General features: G+C 40.9%; 1 protein-coding gene across 1 annotated transcript in view; it reads left to right on the top strand.

The window, feature by feature from the left end:
• Positions 1 to 4482: 4482 nt before the first annotated feature.
• Positions 4483 to 18424, top strand: part of LOC106567408 (calcium/calmodulin-dependent protein kinase kinase 1) — a 135416-nt gene continuing 121474 nt past the window's right edge. Inside the window, exon 1 of the mRNA XM_014136604.3 lies at positions 4483 to 4744. The gene's annotated coding sequence lies outside the window, so the exon portion shown is untranslated. The remainder of the gene's footprint in view (positions 4745 to 18424) is intronic.

The following is an 18424-nucleotide window of genomic DNA, read 5'->3' as shown; positions in this document are numbered from 1 at the left end:
ATCCCCAAGAGGTAAAATATATAGTGAAAACAATAGTGGTCCTAAAACGGAACCTTGAGGAACACCGAAATTTACAATTGATTTGTCAGAGGACAAACCATTCACAGAGACAAACTGATATCTTTCCGACAGATAAGATCTAAACCAGGCCAGAACTTGTCCATGTAGACCAATTTGGGTTTCCAATCTCTCCAAAAGAATGTGGTGATCGATGATATCAAAAGCGGCACTAAGATCTAGGAGCACGAGGACAGATGCAGAGCCTCGGTCTGACGTCATTAAAAGGTAATTTACCACCTTCACAAGTGCAGTCTCAGTGCTATGATGGGGTCTAAAACCAGACTGAAGCGTTTCGTATACATTGTTTGTCTTCAGGAAGGCAGTGAGTTGCTGTGCAACAGCTTTTTCTAAATTTTTTGAGAGGAATGGAAGATTCGATATAGGCCGATAGTGTTTTATAATTTCTGGATCAAGATTCGGCTTTTTCAAGAGAGGCTTTATTACTGCCACTTTTAGTGAGCTTGGTACACATTCGGTGGATAGAGAGCCGTTTATTATGTTCAACATAGGAGGGCCAAGCACAGGAAGCAGCTCTTTCAGTAGTTTAGTTGGAATAGGGTCCAGTATGCAGCTTGAGGGTTTGGAGGCCATGATTATTTTCATCATTGTGTCAAGAGATATAGTACTAAAACACTTTAGTATCTCCCTTGATCCTAGGTCTTGGCAGAGTTGTGTAGACTCAGGACAATGGAGCTTTGGAGGAATACCCAGATTTAAAGAGGAGTCTGTAATTTGCTTTCTAATGATCATGATCTTTTCCTCAAAGAAGTTCATAAATTTATTACTGCTGAAGTGAAAGCCATCCTCCATTTGCGAAGGCTGCTTTTTAGTTAGCTTTGCAACAGTATCAAAAAGAAATTTCGGATTGTTCTTATTTTCCTCAATTAAGTTGGAAAAATAGGATGATCGAGCAGCAGTGAGGGCTCTTCGATACTGCACGGTACTGTCTTTCCAAGCTAGTCCAAGCTTCCAGTTTGGTGTGGCGCCATTTCCGTTCCAATTTTCTGGAAGCTTGCTTCAGAGCTCGTGTATTTTCTGTATACCAGGGAGCTAGTTTCTTATGACAGATGTTTTTAGTTTTTAGGGGTGCAACTGCATCTAGGGTATTGCGCAAGGTTAAATTGAGTTCCTCGGTTAAGTGGTTAACTGATTTTTGTCCTCTGACGTCCTTGGGTAGGCAGAGGGAGTCTGGAAGGGCATCAAGGAATCTCTGGCAGTGTTGCCTTTGTTTATAAACGTTTTTCTTAATGTCGAAATAAACATGGCTCCAACCCCATATCACAAACTCACAAACTGAAATCATATACAGTAGTCTGTGTAAAGTATAATATAGTGTATAGGCCTACATTGTACTATCAATCAGTGAGAGAGGGTCTCAAATATCACATTCATATCCACTCTATACATGAATCAAACCACAATTACATTTATATATATATATATATATATATATATATATATATATATATATATATATATATATATATATATATATATATATATATATATATATATATAAATGTAATTGTGGTTTGATACTTTATTGAGACAGTAATGACATGAGATAGGGAGACAGGGAAATGCTAGAAACAGTGGCAAGGTTGGAAGCAGGGATTGATCCCTGTTCTCAGGTGGAAAGTTGTAAGCAACACGTGCCGGGGAGTGTTACCACTATACCAAGGCCCTGCACAGGAACATTTTATATTAATGGTTGATGGCAGTGGGTAACCAAATCATAGATTGCAGACTCATTTTCCATAGACTGCTTTCAAGGTAAGGACACAAACATTTTGTATTTTGCAATTTGGGAGAACTCTCTCTTTAAAATAGGGCTGGAAGGAAATCCTGCTTGCTCTCCAGGAGGGTTGGCCACACCTGATCTATGTTTCCAATAGTTTCTCAAAATCAGCCAACCTTCAAGAAAAATCAAATGAATATCAATATCCAGGTGTTTTATGCCTACTAGTTGAAGATACTTACCATAATCTTATTCTACATAGACAAAATATCATGTGTGTATGAGTTGTGAGTCCCCCTACCATCTCTGCCTAGTATGTGCACAATACTAAAATGTCCAAAAATATATTTGATTCCTGGAGCATTTAATATCCAATGCTTATTTATATGACTTACTCAAAGCTGTCCATGAATGGCTGCAATAATGCATATAATACATTTTCAAAGACACAAGTAGGCATACCTATTTCAAATATGTGATTACACTGGAAACATTGGGAAGAAGTGGAAAAATAAAATAAGTGTGGGGAATAACAGTAATGTTCTTCCTGACAAGCATAGTAATTACCCTATATTTTAGGCCATTTTTAAGAATGATAATTGTTCCACTGATCAGACTAAATAAAGTAAATATATAAAATAAGATGACAAAATCTGCCCCTACACCCTAACCAAATTATTATTTTATTAATTGTCCCCCTCTCTAGAATCAAAATTACACTTTTCTGTTGACAATCTGTTTGACAAAATAATTGACATAGTTACAAATAAGGTAACCCAACCAAATTTCCCTGCTAAAACATACCGTTGTTACAGCCTAAATGCCAATCACCGAACGAGAGGACTAAGCCACGTGTGGATTAAATCAACTTTAGTACAAAAGGCTGCATTGTGCAATAACAGGGACGGGAGAAACATTGTACATAAAACAACGCTACCGTGCTGCTCTTTTTACAGTTTAATAAATTTAGCGAAGAACGTTCTATCTCTCAATTCAGCTCCAATCTAATCTTGAGGGGCGTTTCTTTAAAACATGCACCCAATTCCCTTGATCCCTTACATAACTAGACTAATCATATGCTTAAAATGTACGGTTCACATTGTTCTGGCAAGACAGGACAATGCTAGAGGTTCCGCTCCAGATGTTAAATTTCACGTTCAGATGCTCCGATTTCAAAACGATTTGGAGCACAGTTGAAAAGTTCACGCACTGACTATACAATGGAACTATTCGAAAAATAAAAGCGGTACTTTTCAATGCGTTATATATGAGACGTGCCGAACGTGAGAAAAGCATAAAATGCGTGTGTCTCACGGCCAATACGTGAGAGTTGGCAGCTCTGACTGGCTAGGATCATTTATGCAGCAGGTTAGGACAATTAACGTAGCAGGTTTGGAGACTGAGGTTAAGGAAAATAGTTACCGAAAATGCTCTCCTAATCTGCTAGGAAAATCACTTCGTATCGAAGTGGCGTGAAAAGAGTGTCCCTTGTTACCGGTCAACCAATCCACATTTACGGGATTGGTTGAACAGTGCGAAGATAACCGTTTTTTTCCTACTCAATAAGACCAGTATGTAGGGGATATATACTGAACAAAAACATGAACGCATCATGCAACAATTTGAAAGATTTAGCTGAATTACAGTTCATATAAGGAAATCAGTCAATTGAATCTATGGAGTTTCTCATATAGGTCCACCGACTTGGGAGCCAGCCCAGCCAATCACTCCTCCCTGATGTGGAAGTCCTGGGCTGCAGTTGTGAGGCTGGTTGGATGCACTGCCAAATTCTCTAAAACGAAGTTGGAGGCAGTTTATGGTAGAGAAATTAACATTCAATTCTCTGGCAACAGCTCTGGTGGACATTCCTGCTGTCAGCATGCCAATTGCATGCTCCCTCAAAACTTGAGACATCTGTGGCATTGTGTTGTGTAACACAACTGCACATTTTAGAGTGACCTTTTATTGTCCCCAGCACAAGGTGCACCTGTTTCTTAATATGCCACACGTTTCAGGTTGATGGATTATTTTGACAAAGGATAAAATGCTCACTAACAGATATGTAAACAAATTTGTGCACAACATTTGAGAGAAATAAGCATTTTATGTGCATATGAAAAATATAGTATTTCAGCTCATGGAACATGCGACCAGCACTTTACATGTTGCTTTTATATTCTTGTTCAGTGTAGTTTCAGCCGTTTATTTTACGCCTGTTGCGTTAGGTTAATTGCGGAAGAGAGGGTGTGAACAATAATGTACATAAACCCTGGATCTCTAATGCTACGCAGTTGACAGTGAAATGCACCGATCGGCCATATTGGCACTCCCCAGCAGAAGCAGTCCTCTATTGGAATGAATGGAATTCTACAGTATTTCAATAAAACATGTTTCAAGGACAAAATTACATGTATTTAAGTATTTTGTTGTTGTAGTGGGGACAGTAACATTATAACTTTCTAAAAATTATACTTTAAGGAAAATGTTTGCATACATTGTTTTATGTTTATCTCACTTAATGTAATTCAAACGTATGGATTATGGTGTCTGCAATAGAATAATCGTGCCAAAAAAAATATATACTTGAATAAATGCCTTTCTTTGCAAGGTGTGGGAGTGCCAAGATGTGGGCGCGGTGGCATCAAAACCGCGCCCCCTGAGATTCAACTGCTGTATATATAGATCATTGGGTGTGAACGATGGGACAAATTTCAGCACACAGTATAGGGGACAAGGCGTGTTTCATGTTGGATTTATAAAATCGGTTGTCCGACATAAAGTAATTTTCAGTTGTTGTAGCCAATATTATTCGGCTTTTATGTTAGTGATTGAACGCTGTGTCACTGTCACAATACCGACGGTTCCAGCTGGGACATCAATCTTGTGCTCGAGGGCTCTCCAAAACATATTGGTCCAGGCGTACTGCTTATTCCGGTGATTATTTCGGTGAGTGAAACTTTTTGAAATAGCATTGGACACATTTGTTTACCCCACAATGTCATATGCCTGTCATAGCTTTCCTACTCTTATACGGGCATAGGGTATGGTCAATTGTGTATGCTATTGCAGCATTTGGAACAAAATAACCTGGATTCATGCATTAGGCTACCTACTGTATACTAATGTTCGCATGCACTGTACATGTTGCCTATACTGTAGTCTGTTCTTCACACTTTTATTCTCTCTCTGTCTGAAATGTCAAGACAAGTTTACATGCGGACGAACATCATGTCCACCCTTTGTTACAATGTAGTAGCGCCTTGACATTCAATTGACGTGTATGTTACGAGCTGCGATTATTGCAATAGATAAAGCCATTTGTGCACTCACAATTTTGGCATATCAAGGTGATATAGAATGTTCTGAATGCTAAAGCAGCATACTGTCCTTCCCAGTGGCGATTTTAGCATGTAAATCTTGGTGGGGCAACAAACAAAAAAATAAGTGGGATGCATGCCAGCAAAGCCACTACACAACACGAAACAATACATGAATTGCACTATAACGGTGACAAACGGTGCCCACAAACGGCCTACGTAAAGCTGTGCCAACAGCAGTCCCAACATCTTACCACTGCTACACCTGACTATCAGCGGAGCATTGTCTGGCAGAAAAACAATTAATTCAGCATCATAGCCTTTAAAGAAAACATAGCTGATGTTGGCTGACTTGCTTAAACAAATGTGGTTTCTAATAACATTTGACATGTACAAGCTATGGTATAAGGGGACGACAAGCAGATAAGAGGCAATCCGTAATTTCGATTAAGACATTAATGAGCGAGCTAGGACGGACATAGTCAATATAATATGTGTTTAGCACTTTTGAAATGTACAGCGACAGAATTCAGAACATGGTCCGTTCTTACAGTGTTCTCCCTGTACACCAAGTCAGAACCGTAGGATAAATAAAAGCAAACAATGAAAACTCTTACAATATTCGATGATTACATTTCTCTAAAACAGGTTATAGGCTACATGTGCACCACCAAGTCCGAACAGTAGGTGAAATTTAGAGGGGTAAATAGACCAAATTATTAGGGTGAGGTACATGGGCTACTAACATCTTACTAGATAACATACAGTATTACTTTCTTAGCTATAGTATACATAACTCCCTGGCATATTACATAATTTATGCAGCATCATACAAAACATTTTGGGACTCACCTTGTTGCGCTGGTGCTCACTTGACAGGAAGGTGGCGCGGCGGTCCTTTGTGGGCAAATTTTGTCATCAAAGTCTGACATTCTCGGGATTTATTGTGCTTTCAAAACAACTGGGAACTGGGAAAAAAACATGATCGAATCATGATGACGTCATTAATCTTCAGGTCGTAGCTAGAAAACAGGACGGATTTACAATTCCGAGTTGGATGACCATTCAAAACGCCTTCTTAGATGGGCACTTCTAATGTAACTCTATGGCAGCACCCAAGGGGCTAGAATATTTGCTCTGCCCTTAGACTTGACGGTGATGTAGTGTCCCCATGAGTGACAGAACACTGAGCCAATCACGGTGCAACACTTTTCTGCTGGCTTGCCCCACCACCACAGAAAGCTCTGAGCTAGGCTGAAACACCTGCATTTTGGAGCTGCCTTACTCAAGAAAACAAAAAGGAAACCATGCTTATATGTGGCTTTATTAACTTGGTGATATATATATATTTTTACATTGTTTGCAAACTGATATGTGACACGTATTAATGCCAAAATAACATGCAAAACAGGCAAGCCCCACCCCAAAAAAAGGAATGATGCGTCCTTCCTATGCATTTTCTGTCAATGTCCTATTCCATTCATATACGCTAACTATCTTAGCGCCTATTGATGATCGTATCTTCCGGCCGGGGGTTTTGTTAAGCGCTCTGACGCTTGCTCTAAACTAGGGGTGTAGGACCTACATTCATATAGTTTATTGACTGCGTCCAGCTCGCTAATAATCAACGAAATGAAAGCTAGACACTCAGGGACCATCGAAAATAAATATTTATGTAGCAAATTTTGACAGTAAGGAAATATAACCAATTTTCAGTGCGTCCATCCAGACCTTCAGAATGTGGACCCCAGGGAAAAATTAGTTTGACACCCCTGCTCTAAACATTAAAGCGCATCGCTTGCGACACGGTTTTGGAAACATAAGGAAAGTATATTTCATATCAGCAAGAAATAATAATAATACTAAAATAATTACTACACAACTTTATAGGTTTAGGCTTCCCACAAGGCCATATTTCCACATTACACGCTTGTTTACAGAAAGCCGACAGAAAACAGTGCACTACCTGTGCTAATTAGCTACAGTATCTGCGTTTCCGAACACCTGTGTGTAAATGGAAGAGGACGGCAAAAAAAATTTGTCACTGAAAAATACTGTTGGCTGCAACTGTGTTAAAACAGGTTCTATTTTGTATAATGTGGTATGGGCCTATTGAGTGATGTCATTATTTGAAGTCAGCAAGTAGTGATTCCTTAATTCACCATGCCAAGTCTCTTTGATACAGGCTTTGTCTACAGTGCTACCCAATACTTGCATGTCTTGGTTAGTGAGAAAACACAAGTAACACTGTCCGAGTGGCTGTGCACTTAGCAGGGCATTCATCAGCAAAACAGTAATTTATCATGTTTTTGAGTCTTTGATACAGTCGTTGTGTACTACCCACAATACCACAGCAAAATTCGTTTCTGGCTATAAAATGCTATATAGGGCTGTGCACTAGATTATTAATCAATGAGTCCATAATTGACCAATATACAGGCATTGTTTACTAGTAGTACCCACCACACCACAACACATCAAATCGTAACTACTGTGCTGCTGCTCATTAGGCCTTATTACCAATATAGCCTATGATTGATCGGCCGGGAGAGGAGTGTCTGATACAGCTCATTACATTCACTGTCATCACAATGTGTGTCTGTCTGTGTGTGTGTTTGTGTCTGATTTGGTTTGTGTTGGCTGAGTGGGAGATGTGATGTGTAGGCAGCAGTAGCACTACAGGTTCTGTAGGGGGTTAACAACAACGGTACATACACAACAGAGTCAGTTTGTTAGCTCGCCTTATTCAAATCTCAAATGCACCCTGTAATTTACATGACATTTTGAATTTATAAGTCTGTTACCGAACTCTCTGTCTTTCTCTCACTCTCTCAGTATGTAGGATCTTAATTTGAGGCAGTTTGCTACAGCAGGAAAATGATCCTGCAGCAACAGAGAATGTGGATTATAATGAATGGCCATTTTTTTATAGGGGTTGATACATTTTTCATTAGGGCAAATAAAGTCTGACATTTTAAAGTGGAAATTACAAACTTTATAAGCTTTTAAACCTCAAATACACTACAAGTTTGCATTTCCTGCTGTGCAGCAATAACAGGATGATCAAATTTAGTTCTGGCCTCTGTTCTGTATTGGTAGCATACAGTAGTATTGGCCACTGAGATCCTCATTTCCAAAGGAATGGTTTGTGTTCATTGGTGTGTATTTCAGGAAGCTGCAACATGTTTGTTTTAGTGCCTGTGTGTTTGCAACACAAACATCACTTGTTTCTCTACGTTTTCATTTACTTCCTGTAGTGCTGAGTGTGTAGATACAATAGGCAGGATTTGTTAAATATTTGTTTTATTTAACCTTTATTTAACTAGGCAAGTCAGTTAAGAACTACTTTTTATTTACAATGACGGCCTACCCCGGCCAAACCCTAACGACGCTGGGCCAGTTGTGCGCCACCCTATGAGACTCCCAATCATGGCTGGTTGTGATACAGCCTGTGTGTGGATGTGTGTGTGGATGACAGTCTTGCTTCCAAAACATCTATTTACAATTTTTTTTTAAGTAGGTGTGTCCAAACTTTTGACTGGTACTGTAGTTAAAGGCATGTACTGTCTGTCAGATGTATGGTGATATCACTGCTGTTCAGTGGACAGATCTGTTTAACATGACAGTATTGACCAGAGGATTTGCAGCCAGGGAGGGGCCAACAGGCTGAGCTCAGACTAGCAACAAACGACATGACCATGACGGCTACTGTAGGTGGTGGAGGTATTTCCCTCAGGGCTTGTAACATTGACAGAAGGGTTTTCCACTCCCTAAGCCCTCTTCTCCTCAGTAGCAACCTCACATCGTCGGTTTCAGCCATGATGATGAGTTAGTTTGAGACAGGAGCAGCAACAATCTGTTTCCTTACCCGTGTCAGAACTGATAGCTTGACAATAGTGAACGTCATCCCCTTTTTTTCTATTGTTCAAGTGCTCTTGTACTTTTGGGTTTTGTTTTGTGTGCCTTCTTGCTGCAAGTTATGGTTGTCAAGTTGGATTAAAATAAGGATCTATTGCAGACAATTAGGATTGAATATAGCATATTGAGTTAGATGTACTGATATCATCATGAATTTAGTAATATCGAAGGGCACTATTTGGTGTAGCCCAAAGGCCGGCAGATGGCAAAATTGAGTCGTTTCATTTTACCGTCCAAAGGGAATGCATACAGCTGACTATACACTTGTATCCCCGTGGTTTGTATATAAAACAATCTCCATTCAGGCTGCAAAGTTGTCGATTTCCTCCATAACTCGATTTAATGGTGAGAAGGCAGAAAAAAACAGGGAAAATATCCAGGACTAGCATTGCTCGGCATTAGCTACTTTAGCATGGTGGTGGAAAATGGTGTTTCATAAAGAAAGCACACTTTTTCCCCCCATTTCTTTCCGGCTTCTCGCCATTAAACTGAGTTAAGGAGGAAATCAACTCCTTTGCAGCCTGAATGGAAAAGGTTTTATGTACAAACCGGTCCACGGGGGATACGTGTGTATAGCCGGCTGCATGCATTCCCTTTGGACGGTAAGATGAAACTACTCAATATCGCCATCTGCCATCCTTTGGCCTACGTTTGGTGCAAAGCAGAGCTGTAGGCATATGAACTGTAGTGATGGGGGGGAAATCTATACAGTTACATATTGCAGTATTATTTTGGATAATGTTATATTGTTGACTCTAAATAATATTTTGCTACAGGAAGCGTTAGCTAGTGCTAGTCTGCTGTACCTGCGCCAAAACTTTTCATCCTATAGCTTTTTCTCCATCTTCTTTCTAAATAGGTAGCCAACATGTTTTCAGAACTTTTATTTCCATGACTGATCAAAAATCATTTACACATGCTCTCTGTCATCTCTCTGCAGCAGACATACTGTGAGCAATATGTTTTGAACATCAAATCACAATTAAATCGAACAGATTGTTTTCCATTTTAAATGACATCTATCCAGCCAAACTGTCCAGCTAAAGACTGTCTCTGCTTCCCAAGTGGCACCCTACTCCTTATATATTGCTCTACATTTGGTCAAAGTAGTGCACTATAAAGGGAAAAGGGTGCCATTTGGGACTCACACAGACTTTCCTAGGGTGACCTACCCTTTATGTTTGATTGAAAGGCCCAGTGCAGCGTTGCAATACCCAAATAGCCTTTTAAAATCCATATTGGATTTTAGCACTTTATGTACCTAGTCTTTCATGTTGTTGCTTGATGTTCATAGAAAAGAGCGGCCATGTTTCAATAACAGACACAGCCAGGATTCCTGGAAGTAAAGGTGTGTTTATGTAGCAACAACAGAGCAACTGCTTGGAGTGATATTTTGAGTGTTTCTGCCTGTCTATCTGTCGTATAAGGTGAACGACCTACCTACAAAGTCAACTTCATCACAGTATACTGTATAAACTACTCAGGCTTTTGGAAAATTTATTTGAAATGAATTAAATTACGGTACATTTACACACACTTGTTAAGAAAGGGTTTTAAAAAATAATAGTATACTTGTTTGATTATGTCCAATTTGTGTGTGCATGCATGTGTAACCAATGTGAAATGGCTAGTTAGTTAGCGGTGGTGCGCGCTAATAGCGTTTCAATCGGTGACGTCACTCGCTCTGAGACCTGAAGTGGTTGTTCCCCTTGGGTTGCAAGGGCCGTGGCTTTTGTGGCGCTATGGGTAACGATGCTTCGGTGGGTGTCAGTTGTTGATGTGTGCAAGGGTCCCTGGTTCGAGCCCAGGTTGGGGCGAAGAGAGGGACGGAACCTACACTGTTACATTGGTGTCGTGACCCGGATCATTGGTTGCTGCGGAAAAGGAGGAGGTCAAAATGGGGGTGAGTGTAACCGATGTGAAATGGCTAGTTAGTTAGCGGTGGTGCGCGCTAATAGCGTTTCAATCGGTGACGTCACTCGCTCTGAGACCTGAAGTGGTTGTTCCCCTTGCGTTGCAAGGGCCGCGGCTTTTGTGGCGCGATGGGTAATGATGCTTCGGTGGGTGTCAGTTGTTGATGTGTGCAAGGGTCCCTGGTTCGAGCCCAGGTTGGGGCGAAGAGAGGGACGGAACCTACACTGTTACATATGCAGGCTGCCTGCCTGCATGTGTATAAATGTGTAATTACGGCACTGTAACAAACAGGCCAGGGCGATGCCAGCCCGGTACAGCAGGAGTGTCAGAGAGCAAACTAATGAATTTACTCAATAAGCTCTACCCCCTGATGGTCTCCTAGGATGTGTCACAAATGGCACCCTATTCCCTACATAGTACCCTATAGACCCTGATCAAAGTTTGGTCACTCACCCCCTCTCTCCTGTGTATGTGTGTGTGTGAGTCTGTATATTTAATGTCATTGACCAGGTATGTGTTCCTGTGTATGTGTTATCTGTATGGTTAGTCCTTGTGTTTAAGCCCTATGTGAGGAGTTCTGGGAGCCTCTTTAAAAGGCCTGATCTGATCAGCCTGTGTTCCAGTCTGTTTTCCGCAGAGCCTCTCCCCCTGGGCACCAGCGCACTGGCTCTGGCTCTAGCTCTCTGTGCCCATAGATTATGCATGTGTGTGTGATGTGCATGTGTGTAACCTGCGTCCAGGTCTGTTCAGGTAAATAGAGTATTTATTAGTTTACACCACCACCATCACAGGCGGGTAGGCAGTCAGGCCAATGGCGTGGTCTACAACGGAAAATGTTAGAGGCCCCCCCTTTTTTTTTTTTTTTGCTCTTTTAAAGTCAATTTCCTGCAAATCTACACATTTTGCCATAGTGTAGAGAGAACATTTTACAATTTTAAAGTTAGTTTCCTGCAGTTCTACACATTTTGTCATGGGGCTCAGAGAAAAAAAAAAATGTTTTGAAGCAAATCTACACATTTTGCCATGCCTTATGCTGTGTTCTTATGCTATCTGAGTGACTCAAACATTATAACAAAATCAATGGGGACCCCATGCCATGCCATTTTTTAAAATGTTTAACTGTCTAGTTTTTTTTATTTTGGTGGTTGTTAGTTCTCAAATATATAGCTCCATTATATATTTTTTTGCATACTTTATATCTGGTTTTAGTCTTTTAAGTTTACACTGAAAAGTTTTACCATCCTGAAAATTATTCACCCCCCCACAAAGACAAAATAAATAAATATTTTGATATTTTTTGGTGTGGCAGCAACGATTTAGCACAGGAAATGAGTATAGGGGAAACACAGAGTTTGGTTGTTGCAAGACCAATTTAGAGGGTAGAAAGTTAAACTTTGGAGCACACTGTACTATTTCTCTCTTTTTGTTTGACTGGTTGTTCTCTATGACTCTGAGTGCCATGCCCTTTTATTTCTCTGAAACATGATCTGCCCTTGGACCACTTAAACTGATAAAGATAGCACTTTAAAACCCCAACACTCAAAACTTAATTTGTGTCAATGTTTGCAGGGCATTTGTCAAACAGACCCTGACATAATAAGCACTGTTCTGCTCCTTTTATTGGTCCGATAGTGTTTGCCCAATGATAGGAGGAGACGAGCGTTGGCTGCCTGCTAATGATTGGGACTGGGGAGAACTACAAACACACTTCTGAAGTGCTGCCCAGAACAGGTTAAGTGATAGGCAGATGCCAATGAGCACAAGACAATTCTCTGAAGGATACTGTCACACCCTGATCTGTTTCACCTGTCCTTGTGATTGTCTCTACCCACTCCAGGTGTCGCTTGTTTTCTCCAGTATATTTATCCCTGTGTTTCCTGACCCTCTGTGCCAGTTCATCTTGTATGTCAAAGTCAACCGCATTGTTTTTCCCGTGCTCCTACCTTTTTCATTCTCTTTTTGCTAGTCCTCCTGGTTTTGACCTCGAGCCTGCCTACCACTCTGGACTCTGAACTGGTTTTGACCTTTTGCCTGTCCATGACCATTCTCTTGCCTACCCCTTTTGGATTGTTAATAAACATCTAAGACTCCAACCATCTGCCTCCTGTGTCTGCATCTGGGTCTCACCTTGTACCCTGATAGATACAACTTAATAAAGACCCACAAGTGTCCTTCTGAAACATGAGATTGTTCAGTTCAGGCTTTCACTAAATGTTCTTCTGACACTCATTTCTAATGCATGAACTTTCACAAAGCACCAACAATTTATCCTCTCCTAAGTGTCCTCCATTATGTGTCCTCAGCAGGGTCACCACGTCCAATTTGGTGTTTTCCCATGACAGGTAAGGTGAGGTAAGCAGGCTGAGGTAACAGATGGCTGTTCCCGCCTGTGTTATGTCTCTGGTCCTTTGAACAATCTAGGCCAGGCTCTATCTGTATTACTTTAAAATCCATACTCTCCTTGTCTCCCCTTCATCTGTACTGATTGAAAAAGACTTGACAGGTGAAAGCAATATAGCAGATGTTTCCCGTTAGTTGTTGGTCAGTCCTTCCAGATTAGTAAAATGAAGGAAATGAGAGGAGGTAAGGAAAGGAAAGGAAAGAACAGACTTCTTAGACATCTGAAAAAAAGCCTAGAATCTGTCACTCAAGAAGAGCATGTCTCTGAGAACTGTCTGGCCCACAAACCCTATGGCTCACACCATAGACTTTTGGCTCACACTCCCTCTGTCTCTGTCATTGGAATGTGTCTGTCGCTGTGGCCCCTTGTGGTTTTCATCACACTGCACAAGCACAGAGCGATTCCAAGGCTTTTTAGGAGTGTTTATAAACCAACTATCTTCAGTTTTATGGTAGTGACTTATCCCGGGCTTACCAATAAAAGCCAGGATGTCATAGATCTTGGTAGAGGTGTATGGACGAGATTGGATCGTGTTAATTATTAGATGTTTTTACACTTATTAATTCACATCAAAGCTCTTTACCAATGAAACTACACTGAACAAAAATATAAACATTATACAGTGCATTTGGAAAGTATTCAGACCCCTTGACTTCTTCCACATTTTATTACATTACAGCCTTCTTCTAAAATGAATTAAATAAATAAAACAATCAGCAATTTCCACACAATACCCCATAATGACAAAGCAAAAACTGTTTTTTTTAAACGTTTGCAAATGTTTCAAAAATGTAAAACAGAAATACCTAATTTACATAAGTATTCAAACCCTTTGCTATGAGACTCAAAATTGAGCTCAGTTGCATCCTGTTTCCATTGATCATTCTTGAGATGTTTCTACAACTTGATTGGAGTCCACCTGTGGTAAATTCAATTGATTGGACATGATTTGGAAAGGCACACACCTGTCTATATAAGGTCCCACAGTTGCATGTCAGAGCAAAAACCAAGCCATTTGATCGAAGGAATTGTCCGTAGAGCTCCGAGACAGGATTGTGTTGAGGCACAGATCTGGGGAAAGCCACTCCTCAGTAAAAGGCACATGACAGCCCACTTGGAGTTTGCCAAAAGGCGTCTAAAATACTCTCAGATCATGAGAAACAAGATTCTCTGGTCTGATGAAACCAATATTGAACTCTTTGGCCTGAATGCCAAGCGTCACGTCTGGAGGAAACCTGGCACCATCCCTACGGTGTAGCATGGTGGTGACAGCATCATGCTGTGGGGATGTTTTTCAGTGGCAGGGACTGGGAGACTAGTCAGGATCGAGGGAAAGATGAACGGAGCAAAGTACAGACAGATCCTTGATGAAAACCTGTTCTAGAGGGCTCAGGACCTCAGACTGGCGCTCAGGTTCACCTTCCAACAGGACAATGACCCTAAGCACACAGCCAAGCAGGAGTGGCTTTGGGACAAGTCTCTGAAGGTCCTTGAGTGGCCCAGCCAAAGCCCGGACTTGAACCTGCTCGAACATCTCTGGAGAGACCTGAAAATAGCTGTGCAGCGACGTTCCCCGTTCCAACATGAAAGAGCTTGAGCGGATCTGCAGAGAAGAATGGGAGAAACTCCCCAAATACAGGTGTGTCAAGCTTGTAGCGTCATACCTAAGAAGACTCAAGGCTGTAATCACTGCCAAAGGTGCTTCAACAAAGTACTGGGTAAAAGCTCTGAATACTTATGTAAATGTCATATTTAAGTTTCTAAAATCCAGTTTTTGCTTTGTCATTATGGGGTATTGTGTGTAGATTGATTGAGGGGAACAAAATATGGAAAAAGTCAACAGGTCTGAATACTTCCTGAATGCACTGTATGCAGCAATTTCAAAGATTTTACTGAAATAATTGATTTTATTAAATTGAAATAAATTCATTAGATCCTAATCTATGGATTTCACATAACTGAGAATGTAGATATGCATCTGTTGGTCACAGATACCTTAAAAAAAAGTAGGGTCGTGGATCAGAAAACCAGTCAGTATCTGGTGTTATCACCATTTGCCTGCCTCATGCAGCGTGACATGTCTCCTTTGCATAGAGTTGATCAGGCTGTTGATTGTTGCCTGTGGTATTACTCCTCTTTAATGGCTGTGCGAAGTTGCTGGATATTGGCGGGACCTGGAACACGCTGTTGTACACGTCAGTCCAGAGCATCCCAAACAATGGGTGACATGTTTGGGCCTCAGGATCTCGTGACGATATCTCTGTGCATATAAATTGCCATTGATAAAATGGAATTGTGTTCATTGTCTGTAGCTTATGCCTGCCCATACCATAACCCCACCGCCACCATGGGGGACTCTGTTCACAACGTTGACACCAGCAAACCACTCACCCACATGACGCTATACACACTGTCTGCCATCTGCCCGGTACATTTGAAACAGGGATTCATCCGTGAAATTCACTCTTCGCCAGCGTGCCAGTGAGCATTCGCTCACTGAAGTCAGTTACGACGCCAAACTTTAGTCAGGTCAAGACCATGTTGAGGACAACGAGCATGCAGGTGAGCTTCACCGAGATGGTTTCTGACAGTTTGTGCAGAAATTCTTTGGTTGTGGGGGGGGTGTTTGTTTTGTGTGTTTGGGTATTGTGGGTTTAGGTTCTAGTTTCCCTATTTCTATGTTAATCTAGCTTTTCTATTTCTATGTGAGTTTTGGCAATGACCTCCAATTAGAGGCAGCTGGTTGTTGTTGTCTCTAATTGGAGGCCATATTTAGTTGTGTTTGTTTTCACTTGTGTTTGTGGGTGGTTGTTTCTAGTATAGTCTGTGCACCTTACTGGACTGTTTTTGTCATTTGTTTATTTTGATCAAGTGTTTTCTTTAATAAAATTAAGAAGATGAGCACTTTACCCGCTGCGTTTTGGTCCACTCAATACGACTCTTGTGACAGTATGGACATTTTCTGGGATATTTTATTTCAGCTCATGAAACATGGGACCAACACTTTACATGTTACGTTCATATTATTGTTCAGTGGAACTTCAACATAGCCCCTGCTTTGAGTCCCCACGGTAACCAAGATTACTGTAATGTACCACAAAACTCCACAGATGTGCTCACAGTCTGTCGTGTGGATGCAAAGCATTGTGAGACACAGATAGTGTTGTTTTGTTAGATTTTCAGAGCATACTTACTTGTTTTTGGGTTGGGTGTTTAGGCACGGCTGCACGGCTGGTGGAGGCTGTCTGTACGTGTGTGCGTGCGTGTGTGCTTGAGGGAGAGATTGAGTTCCGCGCTATCCATTACTTACATCCCTCCATCCCTCTGCTTTGGAGTCATAAAGTATGTGTGTAAACCCTGCAGTGGCATGGCAGGATTGCAGGCAGTCTAACAGTGCTTCCAGAGTGCTGTTGAGGGAGCAGTAAGCTGTTATTGATGACTGGGCTCATGTGTTTGTCATTTCAACGAGTGGAGTGCTGGGAGACGTTGGAGTCTGAAGGAGAGGAGGGTAGAACACGGCGAGCGAGGAGGGCCACACCTTGTTCTCTCTCTCTGACTGGCATTAGCTATCATTAAGGCCTAGAGTTTTTCCTATAAAACTTAGGTCAGAGTTACTCCTGGGCCAGAGTTACGCATCAATCAGGCAGTTAATTGCTTCTATTTGGCCATTAGAAATGGACTGGGCTGACTCATCAGATAACCAATTAAGACAGAAATCAGGATCTCTGCTCGTTGTCAACGTGGAACATTAGTTATTAAGGGAAGAGAGATGATTTATGGAGGGGCTGTACTAAATATTTTGGAAACATTTATTTTGGAAACATTTATGCTTTATAACTGGCTTTACTCATTAGTAAAGATTGAAAAAGTAAGGGGCCAAGACAGCTGCCAGGGGGTATTCCTGATTTTAACTGGATTATGTTGGAGAGGATTCCATTAAAGAACACCCTCTGTCTACTGTTAGGCAGGTATCTCTTTATCCACAATATAGCAGGTGATGTAAAGCCATAACATATTTTCCCGCAGTAGACTATGATCAATAATATGAAAAGCCAGACTGAAGTCTAACAGAACAGTTCCCACAATCTTTTTATCATCAATTTCTCTCAGCCAATCATCAGTCATTTGTGTAAGTGCCGTACTTGTTGATTTTCCTTCCCTATAAGTGTGCTGAAAGTCTGTTGTCAATTTGTTTTCAGTAAAATAGCATTGTATTTTCCCAAATGTTTACTAAGGGTTAGTAACAGCTATTTGAGCCAGTAAAGGGGCTTTACTATTCTTGGGTAGCGGAATGACTTTTGCTTCCCTCCAGGACTGTCGGCTAACACTTTATAGTAGGCTTAGATTGAAGATATGGCAAATAGTATTTAAAAAAAAAAATTATTTCACCTTTATTTAACCAGGCAGGCTAGTTGAGAACAAGTTCTCATTTACAACTGAGACTTGGCCAAGATAAAGCAAAGCAGTTCGACACAAACAACAACACAGAGTTACCCATGGAATAAACAAGCGTACAGACAATAACACAGTAGAAAAAATGAAAGTCTATAAACAGTATGTGCAAATGGTGTGAGGAGGTAAGGCAATAAATAGGCCATAGTAGCAAGTCATTATAATTTAGCAAATTAACACTGGAGTGACAGATGTGCAAGTAGAAATACTTGTGTGCAAAAGAGCAGAAAAGTAAATAAAAACAATATGGGGATGAGCTAGGAACTTGTTCTTTGCTGTTCTTCGTCAGAATGCACTCCCGTAGAAAATGACTTATTTCTGGAGAGATTCATTTTTAAAATTAGAAGCTCGAACGCTTTGGGCGTTGACCTGGAAAGTATGACAGAACTTTGCAAGCTATCTCTGCAGTAGATTGCAACTCCTCCCCCTTTGGCAGTTCTATCTTGACTGAAAATGTTGTAGTTGAGGATGGAAATCTTAGAATTTCTGGTGGCCTTCCTAAGCCAGGATTCAGACACTGCAAGGACATCAGGGTTGGCGGAGTGTGCTAAAGCAGTGAGTAAAACAAACTTAGGGAGGAGGAGTAGCATTATTGCCCTCTATTATCCTTAGTAATTTTCCATC

Source organism: Salmo salar, chromosome 13, assembly GCF_965601325.2.
Source record: "Salmo salar chromosome 13, fSalSal1, whole genome shotgun sequence".
NCBI classification, from domain to species: domain Eukaryota; kingdom Metazoa; phylum Chordata; class Actinopteri; order Salmoniformes; family Salmonidae; genus Salmo; species Salmo salar.
The sequence above is the reverse complement of the archived record's forward strand: the minus strand, read 5'-3'. Positions and strand labels throughout refer to the sequence as shown.